We start from the raw sequence: 13,148 nt of genomic DNA, 5'->3' as shown, positions 1-13,148 counted from the left end.
TCCAAAACTAACATACCCGACCAGGTAACCAAAACCAACATACCCGGCAGGGTAATTAGGACTAGTTCAAAGGGATAATAGTTTAACTTGACCTACGGTACTGGTGAAGTTTTGGATGATAGTAGGTTATGAAAGCTTAGTCTATGCATGTCTAGGAAGATATGACTTCGACCTGGTGCATTTGACTAAGTGGAACTAACTGAAGCTACCCCTTACAGATCCTGACTAGTTAGGCCAAGGTTTGGTACTAAGTTCAGTGGATAGGACTATTTGGAAAATCTCGAAGGTATGGTTACTCTAATGATGTCCAAGTGACTTACCATAACCCAGAAGTTTATCCAAAAAATGTCTATTTGTTGAGCCCAAAGCTAAACCTGAATCTAACACAAAGTTAAACTAAACCCTAAAATTGAAATTAACTTCATCTCACAAAAATTATAGGATTTCCTGATTGAAAATTTAGATCGGGTGAGATGACTAAAGACTGAACTTTAAAATAAATTAAAGTTCACTTCTATCCTCGTACCCTCTCCAAGTGCCCTAAGGACAATAGATCGGGCGCCCGGACCCTCTCCAAGTGCCCAACGTGGCAAATCTTATCTCCTCGTAAATAGCTACGCAATGAGCAAAAGATAATTTTTATCTAGTCCGGGTGCTTGGAATAGCTCCGGGCACTCAGACTCCAGTCAACTGAATGTTGACTTTCTATCCAAGAAGTTTGCTCCGGCTTTACTCGTTTGGGTGATCTCGGCCATCCGGAATAGGGCTCACCCGAAGCTATTTTCTGACCTTCTCGAGTAACCTTCCGCCTCAGCTTTTCATCCCTCCAAAATGTCACACGCTTCCTTCCCGTCTACCAACGTACTCTTCTATAGTGCCTTGTCACTCGAATGCACCGAGCCCGTCAACTCTCTCCCGTGCCATCATTCTCACTAGCTGAGTCTTTCGTTCGTCTTCCTATTGTAACGACCACCCTTCTTACTACTACTACACTCTAAGGATGACCGTTACTTAACTACTAACTCTACTTAATCGGTATGATCGAAACCACGACGAGTCTCTACCGAAAAATTTCGACAGAGTCTCCCCTGTACCGGTGACCTTAAAATGAGATACAAACATAGTATACATCAACCATAGGCGGCTGGAACATTTATCAAACACCCACGCAGTTAAAAGGGTATCAAACACACAAATATCTACTTACTAAACTGAACTCATCCTACATGCAATCTAAACAGAATAATCTCAAATGACATGAACTTAAAATACAACTCAAATATTTACAATAACCGAAATGCGGAAACTAAAAATAAGGAAAGAAGACTAAAGCAACTCCTTTCTAGTCCCAAGACTTCCATAGTCCTGGCATCACACATCATCTGCGCCACCTTGTCACCTTCCTTTATCTGCAGTAAGAGGAAATGCAATCTATAAGCAAAATGCTTAGTAAGCGCTATCTAACTCACAAAAACTTGATATGCATGTGAATATACTGAAAACTAAAACTGAATGCTCAACAGAAAAACTACTCATGCTCATCTACTAGTAAATAAACAAACATACTGAAGTGTTAAACATGTAAAACTACTCATGCTCTTCTAATATCAAAGAACAGTAAGTTAATCTAAATAACATGCTAGCATAAAAGGAAACTAAACTTACTGATTTTAAGACAAAGTGAAACTTAATTCATTTGTTCTAAACTTATTCTTTTATACTTTTATACTTATGTGAAACTCATTTTGTTTGTTCAAAAGCTTATACTTATAATACTTCAAAATAATAATCAACTTCTTCTTGGGCCCGACAACTGTACTTGCTATGCACGCATCCCTAACTAGACCCGAGATAGCTGGTCCCGAATCTAGTAGGGTTACTAGATTATCTAAACCTAGGGACTGACTATGGGAGCCCAGCCCAAGGACTACTGAGAGTCCTGCATACTAGGTTATCTAAACCTAGGGACGACTATGGGAGCCCAACCCAAGGACAACTGAGAGTCCAGTACAGTGCCACTGATAAAAGTAACATACTTGTTATCTTTTAATACTTCTAATATATAATGCCTCGGCATTTTAATAAACACCTTATGTGCCAAAAATCCTTAAAGTCTTGACTTTAGGATCTACTTAAGGCCTTGGCCTTTTCTTTCTTTTCTTTATCTTTCTTATACTTGTTAATACTTCTAAAAGAATACTTCTTTAAAAAGAAACTGAAATGTTTAAGCGAATTCTAACTTTGAAATGCTTAGATAAACTAAAAATCCACACTTAAACATACTAAGAGTGAATGCTTAAACAAACTGAAAGGGAATACTTAAACAAACTAAGATTGGGTGCTATAACAACTGAAACTGCTGTACTTGAGATGTTCTGAAACTGTAGTTTAAACAGAAATAAATCTACATGCCATCTTAACAAAATAATCTACATACTAGGCTAATCAAAATGCTGCATACTATAAGCTTTAACAAAATCTACATATCAAACTTAATAAAATCTACGCTTGTAAGCTCGATAAAAATCTGCGTTAGAATATTAACTAAAAATCTACACTTGTAGCTCTAAAGGGGTTGTTCATACTTAGTTATTCAACACAAAACTAAACTTATTTAAAGTCACATGCAACCAGAGAAACCAAATGCTACAACATAGCTATTCAACACAAAGAAATCTGTTAAAGCTTGATACCCTTATAAAATTTATACTTTTATAGAGCAGTAGAGATCTTTAAACATGTTACGACATGATCTAAACCGATTTACTAAACCGTAAGCTCAAACCGGAAACTAAATCCACAGAATGAAAATTAGATCTAAATCTGAACAAGTAGCAGGGTAATAAGGAAAACATAAGGGTTGTTCAACTGAAATCTAAACCTGCAGATTGAAGCTGAAGCTGAAATACTAAACGAAAATCAGTACTGCGAAGGAATCTAAATCTGCATTTCCATCTTAAAGGGACCGTTCCTATCCATCATCTAGTAAGAGGATTCCAATCGAAACACTTAAGGAAAGGGACATATTTTGTTCATGTTTGAGAAAAAGAAAAGGTACATGTATCACCGTATAGCACAAGGAGTATGGGCTGTTCTAAGCTTCAACGAGGCTGTTCCTATCTCATACATAGCACAAAACCAACCAAATTAAGCTTGCTGAAGACTTAAAACAAAAACCTATATGAACTGATTCATTTCTTCAGCAGGATTGCAAGGAAGAAGAAAAAAAAAATAGAGGCTTGGATCTATTCTAACAATCAAGAAAATTGCTACTGTAAACTTAAAATCTTAATAGTTTCTCATGCTCATTGCCTAGAATTAGCTATAACCTCGTAGCTGATCCGTTCACAGAACATCACAAACATTCACAACAAAAACCGAACATCACTTGGAGTTAACACATCAAAACAGAATACAAGAAATTCGTCTCTGCTTCAATGGAAACCCGAGTCTATCCCTAGCTTATGAACCATCTCAACAGGAACTCGGAACTTTGCTTACCCATTACTATCCGGAAGCCAAACCATTCGAAAACCAATCGAAGGAATTACTCTTACTGCAGGTGAGAGCACTTACCTTGCTGTTCTTGAACTCACAGCCGGCAAAAATCCCTTCTAAGGTTCGGACGAGCCCACGATCTCGGCGTTCTCCTCGTGTCGACGCGTCCTCCTTGACAAGATGATCACGACGGTGTGAAAGACCCTCGGATTTGGTCCTTGACCAGCCGCCGGAGACGAAACCTAGCTTTGGTTTCATTTCCGCCCGAGAGAAATCGCCAACGCCGCACACGCGTGAGGGAGAAGAGAGGAATTAGGGGTTCTCGGGCCAAAAGGGAAAACCTAAGTTCTTTTCTTATAACTAGGGTATTCTGTTATTGCTTAAGAATATTTCGTGCCTTACTCTTTCACCAAACATCAGCGTGCGCACTTGGTCCGCTGGAAAGGCGAATTCCCGAAGGTCTCGGGTTCGAGCCGCCCTCGACTCCTTTTTAAACAGAAATTTTATTTCGTTTCTTAAGACCGCTTAACTATATTTAATTCCCTTATATTATAACAAAACAACTGTGGAACAGTTGGCTAACCGGATTCATTTAAGGCTTGGCTTAAACCGAGATCCACGGTTCGAATCTCGGCTTGGACATTATTTTTTTACATCTTCTTTCGTTTAGTAAAAATACCAAACGACCTCCGAAAATTACATAAAAATACTCTAAAAATTTCTAGAATATTTCTATAGCATTTCTAAATATTTTTAAGAACGTTTAAAACTCCTAATGGGGAAAATTGGGTCGTTACAATCCCCCATACTTTATAAAAAGTTCGTCCTCGAACTTAGAATAATTCTGGAAAGTGGGTACTTGTTAAATTTTACAAAAGAAATTGACACAAAAGAGTGGGTAGCACCAGTATCAAATAAGACAGTAGCTAAATGCTAAAGGGTAGATATTTGACCTGTGACTACCGTCGAGGTACCGACAGCTTCTTCCTTAGTGAGAGAAAATACTCTGGCATTGATTAGAACGGGTGGGGCTTCCAACCTTTCCTGACCGAGATAGGGTCCCTCTAGTGATGTTGTCATGTGGTGTAACTGTGCAGACTTGCCTTCATATTGCACTAACTGTTGCTGAGGCGCCTTAAACTTATTAGGACATGCTCTAGCTAGATGTCCTTCTTGGCCACATGAATAACATCCGGTCATACCCAAAAGACAGGCTCCTGGATGCGATCTCCCGCATTTAGGGCAGGAAGGGAACTTAACCTGCTCGTCTATTGGACCTCCCTTTTGGCTGCCTCCTGTATCCCCTCGTTTCCTTTTGTTACCCTTGCCCTTCCAATTCTGATCACTTGACTGAGGTTTCTGACTTCCCACTGTCTTGCTTTCGATCTTGACTGACTTGTGTTACTCTCGTTGCGCCTTGATGCTGTCCAGATAGTACTCAGCGACTAATGCTCTGCTGACCAGCTCCTCGCCAGTCTGGGGCTGGTGAGTTCCACTACTCACATTAAGTGCTATTACTGGTCTCAGCATCCTGAGCATCATTCTGACTCGTTCCTTTTCTGTACTTACTAGCTTTGGACAAAGACGGGCTAGCCTATTAAATTTCTGTACTGCTTCTTCCACCGATAGGTCTCCTTGTCTGAATTCTATAAACTCCTCAAAATGCGTATTGGTGATCCGTTGACTGAAGAATTCTTCGTAAAACTCTGTCTCGAAGTCAGCCCAGCTCATCTGATTGACCAACCTCTTGCTCTTAACTCTCTCCCACCACATACGGGCATCTCCAGATAGGCAGAAAGAAGCACACTTGACCTTCTCGACTTCTGGCCAATCAAGAAGCTCCATGGTGCTTTCTAGTGTCTTGAACCAAGCCTGAGCATCCCAGGGCTCAGTCGTGCCTGAGAAACTTTCTGGCTTCAGCTTCAACCACTGTATCAGGTAGGCTTCTTGTCTTCTAGGTGCTGTGGGGACTTCCAGAGCGGCTGGTAGAACTTCAGTCACTACTGGGGTCTCCACATTAATAGTTGGAGGAGTGGGAGGAACTGGATGCTGATTCGCCATCAAATTGACGATCACTTGTTGCTGCTCCGCCACTTGTCTCTGGAGTTGAGCAACAACTTCAGAGAGATTTGGTTAAGCTATTCTGGGCTCTTCGTTTTCCTGTGCTCGGCCCTCAGTACGAACGGTGCGGGGACGTCCTCTTCTTGACATCTAATTATGTAGGAGAGAAACAAAACTAAAATAATCTCTATTCTTCCTAAGCATATGTATCCAAACATAGAAACAAGAATTTTCTTCTTACTTAACCGCATATAAGCAGATACTCTATACCACAATTAATAAGCATAAAAGAAAAATTAAATACTTTCTTATTTGAAGACGGCAAGGATGGTGCTGATGTGTGATGCTGGAGAATGGGAACTGCTCTGATACCAACTGTAACGACCACCCTTCTTACTACTATTACACTCTAAGGATGACTGTTACTTAACTACTAACTCTATTTAACCGGTATGATCGAAACCACGAGGAGTCTCTACCGAAAAATTTTGACAAAGTCTCCCCTATACCGGTGACCTTAAAATGAGATACAAACATAGTATACATCAGCCACAGGCGGCTGGAACATTTATCAAACACCCACGCAGTTAAATAAGTATCAAACACACAAATATCTACTTACTAAACTGAACTCATCCTACATGCAATCTAAACAGAATAATCTCAAATGACATGAACTTAAAATACAACTCAAATATTTATAATAACTGAAATGCGGAAACTAAAAATAAGGAAAGAAGATTAAAGGAACTCCTTTCTAGTCCCAAGACTTCCATAGTCCTGGCATCACACATCATCTGCGCCACCTTGTCGCCTTCCTTTATCTGCAGTAAGAGGAAATGCAATCTATAAGCAAAATGCTTAGTAAGCGCTATCTAACTCACAAAAACTCGATATGCATGTGAATATACTGAAAACTAAAACTGAATGCTCAACAGAAAAACTACTCATGCTCATCTACTAGTAAATAAACAAACATACTGAAGTGTTAAACATGTAAAACTACTCATGCTCTTCTAATAGCAAAGAACAGTAAGTTAATCTAAATAACATGCTAGCATAAAAGGAAACTAAACTTACTGATTTTAAGACAAAGTGAAACTTAATTTATTTGTTCTAAACTTATTCTTTTATACTTTTATACTTATGTGAAACTCATTTTGTTTGTTCAAAAGCTTATACTTATAATACTTCAAAATAATAATCAACTTCTTCTTGGACCCGGCAACTGTACTTGCTATGCGCGCATCCCTAACTAGACCCGAGATAGCTGGTCCCGAATCTAGTAGGGTTACTAGGTTATCTAAACCTAGGGACCGACTATGGGAGCCCAGCCCAAGGACTACTAAGAGTCCAGCATACTAGGTTATCTAAACCTAGGGACGACTATGGGAGCCCAACCCAAGGACAACTGAGAGTTCAGTACAGTGCCACTGATAAAAGTAAAATATTTGTTATCTTTTAATACTTTTAATATATAATGCCTCGACATTTTAATAAACACCTTGTGTGCCAAAAATCGCTAAAGTCTTGGCTTTAGGATCTACTTAAGGCCTTGACCTTTTCTTTCTTTTCTTTATCTTTCTTATACTTGTTAATACTTTTAAAAGAATACTTCTTTAAAAAGAAACTGAAATGTTTAAACGAATTATAACTTTGAAATGCTTAGATAAACTGAAAATCCACACTTAAACATACTAAGAGTGAATGCTTAAACAAACTGAAAGGGAATACTTAAACAAACTAAGATTGGGTGCTATAACAACTAAAACTGCTGTACTTAAGAAGTTCTAAAACTATAGTTTAAACAGAAATAAATCTACATGCCATCTTAACAAAATAATCTGCATACTAGGCTAATCAAAATGCTGCATACTATAAGCTTTAACAAAATCTGCATATCAAACTTAATAAAATCTACGCTTGTAAGCTCGATAAAAATCTGCGTTAGAATATTAACTAAAAATCTACACTTGTAGCTCTAAAGGGGTTGTTCATGCTTAGTTATTCAACACAAAACTAAACTTATTTAAAGTCACATGCAACCAGAGAAACCAAATGCTACAACATAGCTATTCAACACAAAGAAATCTGTTAAAGCTTGATACCCTTGTAAAATTTATACTTTTATAGAGCAGTAGAGATCTTTAAACATGTTACGACATGATCTAAACCGGTTTACTAAACCGTAAGCTCAAACAGGAAACTAAATCCACAGAATGAAAATTAAATCTAAATCTGAACAAGTAGCAGGGTAATAAGGAAAACATAAGGGTTGTTCAACTGAAATCTAAACCTGCAGATTGAAGCTGAAGCTGAAATACTAAACAAAAATCTGTACTGCGAAGGAATCTAAATCTGCATTTCCATCTTAAAGGGACCGTTCCTATCCATCGTCTAGTAAGAGGATTCCAATCGAAACACTTAAGGAAAGGGACATATTCTGTTCATGTTTGAGAAAAAGAAAAGGTACATGTATCACCGTATAGCACAAGGAGTATGGGCTGTTCTAAGCTTCAACGAGGCTATTCCTATCTCATACATAGCACAAAACCAACCAAATTAAGCTTGCTGAAGACTTAAAACAAAAACCTATATGAACTGATTCATTTCTTCAGCAGGATTGCAAGGAAGAAGAAAAAAAAAACAGAGGCTTGGATCTATTCTAACAATCAAGAAAATTGCTACTGTAAACTTAAAATCTTAATAGTTTCTCATGCTCATTGCCTAGAATTAGCTATAACCTCGTAGCTGATCCGTTCACAGAACATCACAAACATTCACAACAAAAATCGAACATCACTTGGAGTTAACACATCAAAACAGAATACAAGAAATTCGTCTTTGCTTCAATGGAAACCCGAGTCTATCCCTAGCTTATGAACCATCTCAACAGGAACTCGGAACTTTGCTTACCCATTACTATCCGGAAGCCAAACCATTCGAAAACCAATCGAAGGAATTACTCTTACTGCAGGTGAGAGCACTTACCTTGCTGTTCTTGAACTCACAGCCGGCAAAAATCCCTTCTAGGGTTCGGACGAGCCCACGATCTCGGCGTTCTCCTCGTGTCGACGCGTCCTCCTTGACAAGATGATCACGACGGTGTGAAAGACCCTCGGATTTGGTCCTTGACCGGCCGCCGGAGATGAAACCTAGCTTTGGTTTCGTTTCCGCCCGAGAGAAATCTCCGACGCCGCGCACGCGTGAGGGAGAAGAGAGGAATTAGGGGTTCTCGAACCAAAAGGGAAAACCTAAGTTCTTTTCTTATAACTAGGGTATTCTGTTATTGCTTAAGAATATTTCGTGCCTTACTCTTTCACGAAACATCAGCATGCGCGCTTGGTCCGCTGGAAAGGCGAATTCCCGAAGGTCTCGGGTTCGAGCCGCCCTCGGCTCCTTTTTAAACGGAAATTTTATTTCGTTTCTTAAGACCGCTTAACTATATTTAATTCCCTTATATTATAACAAAACAGCCGTGGAACAGTTGGCTAACCGGATTCATTTAAGGCTTGGTTAACCCGAGATCCATGGTTCGAATTTCGGCTTGGACATTATTTTTTTGCAACTTCTTTCGTTTAGTAAAAATACCAAACGACCTCCGAATATTACATAAAAATACTCTAAAAATTTCTAAAAATCTCTAGAATATTTCTATAGCATTTCTAAATATTTTTAAGAACGTTTAAAACTCCTAATGGGAAAAATTGGGTCGTTACACCTATGCTCCTAAGTTCCTACACACTTAGATACAAGACATCAAATGACAATAGGAAATAACTTGACTTGGTTGATCACATAAAAACTATCATGGGGTACTTACATGTTAGTCTACTTGACCTAATATACTTACCTTTTTCTTGAAGGTTCCTCTTCCAAGTATACTACCTAAGGGTCAATCCCTTAGAATCAAACCACATTCCTATAAATCTACTCGACCTACTAAGTTTCGTGCTTGGACTACATCCGAGACTTTATCACCTAAAGCTTACTCCTTAGGATCTCCACTGCCTATCTTTACTCACTAGGACTTCCTCCCATGGTTTCATTCACTAGGACTTTTACCACATAGTTTTACTCAATAGGGCTTAACTTTACTCACTAGGACTTTGACCTTTTACTTCACTCACCAGAGCTTAGCTTCACTCACTAAGACTTTTACTTGCTGACTTTACTCACCAAAGCCTAGTTTCACTCACTAGGACTTTTTCTTACCTAACCTTCAGTTAGGACTTCCTCTGCTAGTCATCAGTCTTGACTAGACTTCTCCTTACTAGTCATTTTATCAACTTTGACCTGACTAGATTTCACTGTAGGTACCCCAAGGTAGTTCTGATATAGTTAATCGAGTTAATTTGAGTTTTGTGTGTATTTGATACCTTGTATCTAAGTATGCAAAAACTTAGGAGCACAGGAAGTCGAGCGAAAGATGTAACTATCGAGAAGGATGACACAGGAGACAATCGATGGACTCGGTATGTCTGAGGGAAGAGGTGCTATGAAAGAGTATGTTGGTGGACAAGAAGGAAGAGCACTGTATTTTTGAAGGATGATAAGTTGGAGTAGAAAGTTGCTTGAGGAGAAGGCAGAAAAATGGATTTGAGTAAGCCTTATTCCGGATGACCGAAATCACCCAACTGAACAAGAGCCAGATCGGAGGTGAACCGGACAGTTAACAAGATGTTGACTGTCTGAGTTCCTGGACCAAGTCCAAGCACTTGGATCCCCTGGGGGCAGCCCAGGGTGCCTCCTCGATGCACCCTATTCGAAGGTTGGTCAACATGGTCCGGGTGCCCGGAGCTATTCCAGGTGCTTAGACTAGATAAGTTTTATCCAGAACAACTGTTGTGATGTGAATAGAATTTTATCCACACTCAGGCGCCCGAAGCCCTTCCAAACGCCCGAACCTGCCACGTAAGCAAATGGTCAAATTCAACCAACAGGCTATAAATAGATCCCTGGTCTCAGTAGTTCAGACAATCACTTGTACACAAGTTTATTTTCTATTCTATTACTTTAATTATGTACTTCCAACGCTTGTAAGAGGCTTCTCCGCCTACAACGAAAGGAGAATTTGATTAGTGGTTTCAACGTCTTGCATTAACAACCTCCCTGGTTGTAACCAAGTAAAAAATTTGTAGTCTCTTTTAATTTATGCATTTTAGTTTATTTTAATAAAGTGATTATCTTAATCAAGCTATAAGATCGAGAAAGGTTTGATTTTATTTTTCAGAACAATTAATCCTTCTTGTCTGTCGTAGGGTCCTCACAATAAGTATCAGAGTCAGGCTCGCTTCAAAAGGACTAATCGTCATCTGAAGCAAAAGAAATGGTCGGATCAAGCATCTACCTGCAAAAATTTGAGGGAGATTTCGCGATGTGGAAAAAGTGCATGGAGGTATTTTTCAAGACCAATTTTGAAATATTACTAATTTTAAAATATGGTTTTGTAGTACCTATGGATCAATATGGAGCCGAGCTAGAAAGAAGCCTACACGTGGATGAAGAAGGAACAAGCTGACTTCATGGATAATGGGAAAGCAGAGTTCCATCTACTTAGTGTTCTTCCTATTACAATTTGAGGGATGTCCTAAGGCAATCATCTTACATTTTTTTTATTTATTTGATAAGTATAGATTCACTATTTGAGTGCATATTATATGTTTGATTGTTTTAAACTTATTCACTGAATATTTGTAGTATAATTCATAGCATGAGAGAATTTGTGATTGAATCACAACTAGTGATTATCTCTACATGTGCAGTTATGAATATATTGAAATTTTCCTAGTCGTCGAATTGATGTATTCAAATACCATCAATTCTGTAAGATTAGCACGGGTTATACTCCTTGGTTCAGCTAAGCAGCTATTTTCTCACTGGCTGGAGACATTGGAATGTCGAGAGTTAAACGTGGATACTGGTTATGGTAAATAGTTCATTGGAGTGACTCGCTGTAAGAATCCATATAATTCTCTCTCTCTCTCTAATATATATATATGTCTGTGAAGTTCTTATTGCAGTACGAGTGCAAGTTTCCTTCGACTTGAGGTATACAAGTCATCTTGGTCATGGAGATTTATATTTTGACATCTTAAGCAAGCATCTCATTAAGATGTGGACCCAGAATGATTGAGTATAAGTTAAAGTGACCGAAGGTGTTTGGATATCCCACAGAGGATTCACCGCTACTTGTGAGTAGACGTATACCCTATGGCCACTCGTTAGGATTATTACTCAAAGTCTTTGGCCAAAGCATCACATGTTAAGAGTGTGAGACTCTTGACACATGTACAAGTAATTTGAATCCGTAGAACGAGAAAGTATTACTTGGGCTAGGTATGACGTAGTCAGCCTAGTGGGGACAAGACACATAGATTATGTCCTGAACTAAGTGGGTATAAGACGAGTGAAAGGAACGAGACACGACTCACTATAGCTGCTGAAGGGTTTAGAATTAATTCTAAGATCAACTATGATTTTATGACTAATTGGGGATCATAATGTACTACTAGATCCCCAATTACGTATACCCTATGGGCACTCGTTATATAATTAAGTAGTTAATTATGGACGACCAAGATAAATCGGGAACCTATTGGGTCACACGCACTAACGAATCTCTAAAAGACGTAAAACAAGTTAAATAATAGGATTCTTAGATCAAGAGATAAATGTTTGGTTGTACCATACATAAAATAAATATGGAAATATTTATCGCCATTGCACGGATGAGCCACATCTCTTATGGAAGAGTTGGACCATATTTGGTTTAATCATAAATTAGTCATGAACCAACTTGGTTTAGTTGTGAACCAAACTAAGGGGTTAATGAGCTAATTTTTGGTTAAGGGAAGGATTTGGACTTTCTAATCCAACTCATTAATGAGGGCTATATATTGATATGGTTGAGAGAAGATTATACACATGAGATCATTAATTGACTTGTAAGGTTTTTGGAAAACCTTAACCCAATTTCTCTTCTCCACTCCCTCTCCCCTCTCTCTTTACCACCGCCAACAAGGGGAAGCCCTTCCTCTTGTTGTCGTGACCACCACAAGGAAGAAATCTCTTCCTTGTATGCTTCTCTTCCTCTTCCTCTTGATCCCTCTTCTTCGCTCATGGCTAGTAACTTTCGAATGAGAGGCTTGTACTCAAGGAGTTGTCTTCAGAAGCTCAGCGTGGATACAAATAGAGGTGAGGTTCAACAACGTCACTATGGTTGGTGCCCTTCTCATTACAGGTCATCCGTAAGGTACACCTAGCGTAAATTTATTTTCCGTAAAAATTTAATTATGTTATCATGTTTGGCATGTTGTATCCTTATATACGTGTGGTGTGTGTGATGTAATAATTTAGGAATTATTATTATTTTATTTTCCGCTGCACATGTTTACGAAACGTGTTTTAACACACACCGCATTGGGTATATCCCAATAGTGGTATCAGAGTCTGATCGTGCTTCGACATGATCGTAAAATTATTTTACGGTTCGTAATTTGTGTTGTAATTAATTTTAGAATTTTTCTAGAATTATTAAGATTTTTCTATTTTTGGAAAGTTTCATAAATTGTTAGAAAATTATATTT

This window comes from Zingiber officinale, chromosome 3B, assembly GCF_018446385.1.
Source record: "Zingiber officinale cultivar Zhangliang chromosome 3B, Zo_v1.1, whole genome shotgun sequence".
Classification (NCBI taxonomy): Eukaryota; Viridiplantae; Streptophyta; class Magnoliopsida; order Zingiberales; family Zingiberaceae; genus Zingiber; species Zingiber officinale.
Note: the sequence above shows the minus strand (reverse complement) of the source record.